Genomic DNA, 7,365 nt, shown 5'->3' with positions numbered 1-7,365 from the left:
AAGTGGGAATACATTTTACACGATCGCCCAAGATCAAAAGAGCACCAACCAAAATAGCGGTGTCCGCTTTGATGCAGCAACAAAGAGGGGAAATGACACATATTACGGTTACATAGTGGACATATGAGAACTTGACTATGGACATGATTTTAAGGTCCCGTTGTTTCAGTGTAAATGAGTCAATTTGTCAGGAGGCGGGGTACAGGTAGACCCACAATACGGAATGACAACAATTGATCTGAACAATCTTGGGTACACATACGAATCATTCGTCCTAGCCAATGATGTGGCGCAGATTTTCTATGTGAAGAACATGTCTACCAAACAGAGAAAAAGAAAACATAAGGAAGCGAATACATCATACGAAGAGTCAAAGCGCCACATAGTTGTTTCAGAAAAAAGAGACATTGTGGGAGTGGAGGGCAAGACAGACATGTCTGAAGATTATGAAAAGTTTCATCGCCCATTGGTCCTTCCACCGGCAACCCCGACTCCATCACAAAAAAAGAACACCAACCCACCAAAATATCAAGCACAACCACCGTGCTAAGGTTTCAGCACAGGACGAGATGCTGAAGACGAAGCAGCAACAACCAACAGCTTCTGGACATGAGTAGCTAGCGTCTTTCTCAAACGTGAAGTTTGGAGCCGGCTTGGCCCTTGTTGCATGGGTTGATTCCAGTGGCAAAATTAAAAAAATTAACCCTCAAAGTAAAAGTATTTCATAAATTGAACAGTTTTTAAAAATATTTCACACCGTTGACCATTTTGTGCAACTCCTTAGAGCATCTCCACCCGTCGACCTAGGAAGCCCCTCAGGAGCGCTTTTTCTGCATCGGCGAACAAAAAAACTTCCACTCATGCCCCCACAAGCTCGATTAGCGACAGATGTGGTTAAAATTTTGACCAGCGAACACACCCCAAACTCAGGATCTTGGGGGCAACTCGGGGAGGAGAGAGACTGTTTGCATGTCATTTGGCCCACCCCCAGCCTGTCACTCCCTCTCTCCTTACTTTTCCTCCGGGGCCCACCCACATGCTTCTCTCCCCCACCAACTCCCACGCCTGCGCAGAACGCCTCGCCCGGCACAGGTCCGGGACAAGCTCGGCGCCGCCGCCACCTCCTTGCCGCGGCATCCTAGCTCCGCCGCAGTGCGAGCCCGCCCGCCCGCCCCCCCCCCCCGCGACAACTCACCGCATACACATTCCCGCAGCACCACAACTAGCAGCAGCAACTGGACGAGGAGAAGCAGGACGCAGAGGAGGGGGCGGCAGGATGAAGGAGCTCCGGGGCCGGCTGGCGGACTACGCGTGCCACCACCGGAAGCACGGTCACGACACACTCCTCCTCACGCGCCGGTGCGACCAGGAGATGGATCTCACATCGTCGCGCCCTGCTTCCACCACACCTCCTCGACGCCCAGCCGGCCACGCGCGCCCTGCTTCCTCCTCGCCGCCCGGCAGAGCAGCTCGAGCTGTAGGACGTCGCGGTGGAATCGGGCGTGGAAGGTCGTCCAGCCGCGGAAGTCGTCCACGCAGAGGATGGCCAGGGACAGCGAGAAGTTCCTGGCCACGGCCGCCATGTGCAGCGCCGAGGCGCCCAGGAACGCACCCAGCTCCACGATCACGTCCGGCTGCACCTCCTCGATGAGCTCTGCGAACACCGCCCCCGTCAACCCCCAACACGGTTGTGCGCGCCGATGGGAAGCTCGCGTACGGGCTCTCGCCGTCGAACATCTTGTCGAGAAGCGTCTTCACCACGTCCTCGTCTGGCACCGGCTCCCCGCACGTGTCCACGAATCGGAACAGATAGTGCAGCGGCGAGCGCGGGTAGCTCATGCCGTTCGACGAGGTTGTGACTCCGACGGAGGCTGCGGTGAGGTGCGCGGTGTGAGGCTGTATGACCGTCTATGACGGCTTGGGCGTGGACGGGCGGGTGGACAACGAGACGATGTTGAGCGAGTAATCGATGGAGAAGACGATGAGAAAGGTGGTGAGGCGCGGGAGGTGCAGTCGGAGCCTCGCCGCACACCGGCCGCCGCCAGAAGCCCACGCGGCTTCATGATCGAGCACGCGCACCTTCCTCGCTCCGGCCGCGCCCTGCTTCCTCCCAGCCTCCTCGACGCCCGGCCGGCCGTGGGAGGTCCTAACCGGCGCTCTCAGCGCAGGTTTTGATTACTGGCGCTCAAAGAAGCTCCTATTGGGCCGGCCCAGCATTACTTTGTTCACTCGCACGGAAAAAATAACCCAAAAATGTATCAAACTGGAGGATCGAACTCACACTGAGATTGTAACGAACGAGTACGGCTAACCAACACAACAAGTTGGCACTAGCGACTAGTTGCAGGGCAAAATTTGTAAGAGCACTATAGCCGCGCAATTTATTACACCTTATTTGGAACCATTTACTATAGCGATTTGATTTTTTAATTATTTGAAAATATTTTTGGAAAAGTGTGTTCTTTTTAATGTAAACAAAACACTGACAGTTCACAGATTTCAAAAACAGTTCACGTATTGAAATAAAAAGCACAAATACGGAAAAGTCCATGTATTCAAAACAGTTCACTAATTTAAAGAGTTCATGAAAATGAAAACAGTACAGTAATGTGGGAAAAGTTCATCAATTTGAAAGAATGTCCATCGAGTTTGAAAAATGTTCATGACCTTTTTTAAGAAAATATCTTAAAGGTTGAATTTAAAAAAAAAGTTCATCAAATTTGAAAAAAATTCATCAAATTGGAAAAAGTTCACCCAATTTGAAAAAATTTCATTGAAAATGAAAAAAAGTTCATTGAATTTGAAAGAAGTTCATCCGGTTTGAAAAAAAAGCTCATCGAATTTGAATAGAAAGTGATTGAATTTGCAAAAAAAGTTCATCGAGTTTGAATAAAGTTCATCCAATTTCAAAAAAAGTACATCGAAATTGAAATAAGTTCATTAAATTTGAGAAAAGTTCATCAAGTTTGAGAAAAGTTCATCAAATTCGAAAAAAGTTCATCGGATTTGAAAAAAATTCATCAGATTTAAAAAAAAGTTCATCAAATTCGTATTAAAAAAATTCGCCAAATTTGAAAATAGTTCATCAATTTTCAAGAAGAGTTCACTGATTTTGAAAAATAGTTCACGCATCTAGTAAAAGAGAAAAGAAAACAAACAAAATAACTAAACCTTCAAAAAAAAGGAACAAGAAAAAAGAAAAAGAAGAAGAGAACAAAGGAAGAAAGAAGATGCAAGTAATCACATCAGATATCTTTGGCCAGATGGTTATCACAGCTTAGAATGAGCGTCACGGGTTCGAATCCCTCTCGCGGGTTTCCTTTTTTCCTGAACAAATCAGAAAAGAAGGGGTAGACGGGCTGAGCCCGAGTCGCTTGAGGGGTATGCGCCCGATTGCGAAATGGCTGTAAACGGTGGCCAGAGCAGTGCGAGGAACGCGCCTGACGCGGACACAACGGGGCTCTCTTCTCCCAGTGCGCACAACGGCTGGAGATGCTTTTACAGCTAGGCATCACACTCTAATTTACAACTCCTTACAATTAGGCGCTGCACATGTGTGGCGCTTGAGTGTTAGGCGTTGCACAGTAGAGTGCAACGTCTTGCTGTCAGGCGCTACACATAACACATTAAGGATGAGTTGGGTGAAATATTTTAAAAACTGTTTAGTTTGTGAAATAGTTTCAACCTCAGATCAAATTTGTGCCTTTTAACATTTCACATGTTCGTTTGTTGTATAGATTTTTGCTCGTTCTCCATAATTAACTTAGGCATCGATCTTCCTCTTCTTTATTAATGGGAGGGGCAAGCCTTGGTGCGCGTTTCAAAAAATATGTGGCGTCCTTGTCAGCCTCGACCCCTGTTGGCCCTTGGTAGTTTGTTAGCATATGAAACATTGGGCGCTCCACACATCCAGAGCTTTGACTCGCTCCACACATCCCACTTGCAATGGCTCAACTCGGCCAATGTGGTGCTTTTGCCCAAGAAGGAGGGGGCGGAGGGAGTCTCTGACTATAGGCCTATTAGTCTTGTCCATGCCATGGCCAAGATTATCGCCAAGATTCTTTCCCTGCGGCTTGCCCCTCACATGGACGTTCTCGTCTCCAATGCCCAAAGTGCTTTCATAAAAAAGAGGAGTATCCATGACAACTTCATGTATGTGCGCAATTTTGCGAGACGGTTGCACAAGCGCAAGACTTCAGCCCTCCTCTTCAAGCTTGACATTAGAAAAGCTTTCGACTCGGTCAAATGGGAATACATCCTCGACTTATTACAACGCAAGGGGTTCCCTTGCAAATTCCGGAATTGGATCGCCGCTCTACTCTCATCTTCCTCTTCACGCGTTCTCCTCAATGGGCTTCCGGGCCCCCCGATCAAGCACGGCCGCGGATTTCGTCAAGGGGACCCAATTTCACCTCTACTGTTCATCCTTGCAATTGACTCCCTTCAACATATCCTCGACATCGCAACTCACAAGGGCATCATCCATCGGATCCGCGGCCGCGGCGTCATGATGAGAACCTCCCTCTATGCGGACGACGCGGCCATCTTCATGGCCCCAATCAAGCAGGACATTGATAACCTCTCAGTCATCCTAAGGGGTTTCGGCGAGGTGACGGGACTCTGCACCAACTTCCGCAAGAGCTCGGTTGTGCCCATTAGATGCAGCCACCTTCCTCTGGAGCATATTCTGAGTAGCATTCCGGCGGCCCGCGCCGCTTTCCCAATCAAATATTTGGGCCTCCCGCTCTCAGTACGACAACTTCGGAAGGTCGACTTCCAGTATCTTGAAGACAAGGCGGCCGGAAAATTAGTAACTTGGGAGGGACAAAGCATCAAAACTATTGGGCGCACTACCCTTGTCAGATCGGTCATCACCTCTCAAGCGGTCTTCTCCATCACATCTCTCATCGTGCCATAGGGCACACTTCATAATATCAACAAGATTGAGAGGGCCTTCCTCTGGTCAAGGTCGGACAAGACGACCGACGCAAAATGTAAGGTCAATTGGGACATGGTCTGGAGGCCTACGATCTATGGAGGCCTGGGCATCCTCAACACCGACAAGTTTGCTCGGGCCTTGCGACTAAGGTGGCCATGGTACGAATGGAAGGAGCCTACCAAGCTTTGGGTTGGCTTGGGCAACCCGTGCACCGACGAAGATATGGATTTCTTCTATGCCTCCACCACAATCATCGTTGGCAATGGTGCAAAAACACCATTCTGGGACTCCCCGTGGTTGCTTGGCCGCAAGCCCAAGGATATTGCCCCTCTTATTTTTCAAGCCTCAAAAAGGAAGAGATCGACGCTTCGCCAGGCCCTGCGAGGGAACCCTTGGATGACCCACATCAAGCATGCCACTATTGTCTCCGCCGCACACATCTGGGAACTTTTCTCACTTTGGGCACTTGTGCATGACTTCCATCTTGACGATCACGTTGAGGACGACATTGTTTGGAAACATGCTGATGATGGGCAGTACTCGGCGTACACAGCTTATAAGGGGCAATTCCTTGGCCTGACGCACTCGCCCATTCACCACATGGTTTGGAGAGCTTGGGTCCCCCTAAGGTTAAATTCTTCGCCTGGTTGACCTTGCAAGACCGGAACTGGGCCGCCGACCGGTTGGTGCGGCGTGGTTGGGATAACTGTGGGCTTTGCCCTCTTTGCAAACGTGAGCAAGAATCGGGCATCCACCTCTTCGTCAAGTGCCGCTTCTCCATTAGGCTCTGGCGATCGGTCATTGACAAGTTTGGTCTTGTGCACATGGACACCTCCAATTGGCACCTTGAGGATTCCCTCATGCAATGGTGGGATAAAAGGACCGACATGCGAAACCCCAATAGACGAGTGATGGCCTCCCTCACCATGCTCGTCTCTTGGACTATTTGGAACGAGAGAAACGTGCGGGTGTTTCATAACAAGAGCGCGCCGCCGCCTATCCTGCTCCAAAATATCATGCTTGAGGCAAAATTATGGGTTACGGCAGGTGCTAAGAAACTAGGGTGTTTTGTTGTACGAGAGTAATTGCCATGCCGTGTTGCAAGGGCGCTTGTAAAAACTCTAAACTCTATTCTCCTCTTATTTAATGGATGAGGCAAATCTTTTGCCTCCGTTTCAAAAAAAAACATTGGGCGCATTCTCAAACGTGATTGTCCTGGCATGCATGACATGAGTAGAAAGAGATATCATGTACGGTGCGCTCAATGTGTTGCTCTTGCCCTTCGTCTCGAGTCGCAGTCCGTCTGTGTATCAGCGTGTGTGGTGTCGCCACTTTGGGCCGCCACCTCGCCGCCTCACAGGGAAGAAGCCAGATGTGTAGCGTGGCCGGTTTGCCGCCGCACACTCCAAACCAGGGCGAAGCGGCCCTGGCCCGGGCAAGGAGAGTTGACCTGAGTATATCGCGCACTTGCTATTGGGCGCATTTTCAACGCTGATCCTTAAATTTGTTCAGACATTTTTCCGTTGATAGAAAGGATCAGTTCGTAGATATGTGTAACACCCTCGATGCGACTATAGCTCCCACGTGTTGAGGCATGACTTAGAGACATAATCGCATTGAAGGCATATGTCGCAAGTTAGGCAATCTTCACAACATCCCATGTAATATAAATAATAAAGGGGAGATAACATAGTTGGCTTACACTCGCCACGTCAATCAAATACATAAATAACATTACATCATCCAAACACTCATGGCCCGACTACGGCGCCAAAATGAAAGAGAACCCAACATGCGACACGGTCCCGTTCACCCCCAACTGGGCACCACTACTGATCATCGGGAAAGGAAACATAGTAACGTTGAGAGTCTTCATCGAACTCCCACTTGAGCTCATACGCGTCTCCTGGTGCGGAATCATCAGGCCCTGCATCTGGTGTAATAGTAATCTGTGAGCCACAGGGGAGCAATCTCGCACCCTCGCGATCAAGACTATTTAAGCTTATAGGTATGGCAAGGTAAAAATATGAGTGGAGCTGCAGCAAGCGACTAGCAAGTATGGTGGCTAACATATTCGCAAAAGAGAGCGAGAAGAGGAGGCAAAGCACGAGCGAGAAACTAGAGAGCAACCTGCGCAAACATTACTCCAACACCGTGTCCACTTCCCAGACTCCACCGAGAAGAGGCCATCATGGTAACACACTCAGTTGATTCATTTTAATTAAGTTAAGGTTCAAGTTATCTACAACCAGACATTAACAAATTCCCATCTGCCCATAACCACGGGCACGGCTTTCAAAAGTTCAATCCCTGCAGGGGAGTCCCAACTTAGCCCATGACAAGCTCTCACGGTCAACGAAGGAATAGACCTCCTCCCAAGACGTTCCGATCAGACTTGGTATCTCGGTAATTCAAGACACTTTGAC

At 49.3% G+C, this 7,365-nt stretch overlaps 1 pseudogene; it reads right to left on the bottom strand.

Moving 5' to 3' along the window:
* Positions 1 to 1,379: 1,379 nt before the first annotated feature.
* On the bottom strand, positions 1,380 to 2,405 carry LOC123153258 (uncharacterized; annotated as a pseudogene).
* Between the last annotated feature and the right edge of the window lie 4,960 nt (positions 2,406 to 7,365).

The sequence above is a fragment of the Triticum aestivum genome, chromosome 7A (genome assembly GCF_018294505.1).
Source record: "Triticum aestivum cultivar Chinese Spring chromosome 7A, IWGSC CS RefSeq v2.1, whole genome shotgun sequence".
Lineage (NCBI taxonomy): Eukaryota > Viridiplantae > Streptophyta > Magnoliopsida > Poales > Poaceae > Triticum > Triticum aestivum.
The sequence above is the reverse complement of the archived record's forward strand: the minus strand, read 5'-3'. Positions and strand labels throughout refer to the sequence as shown.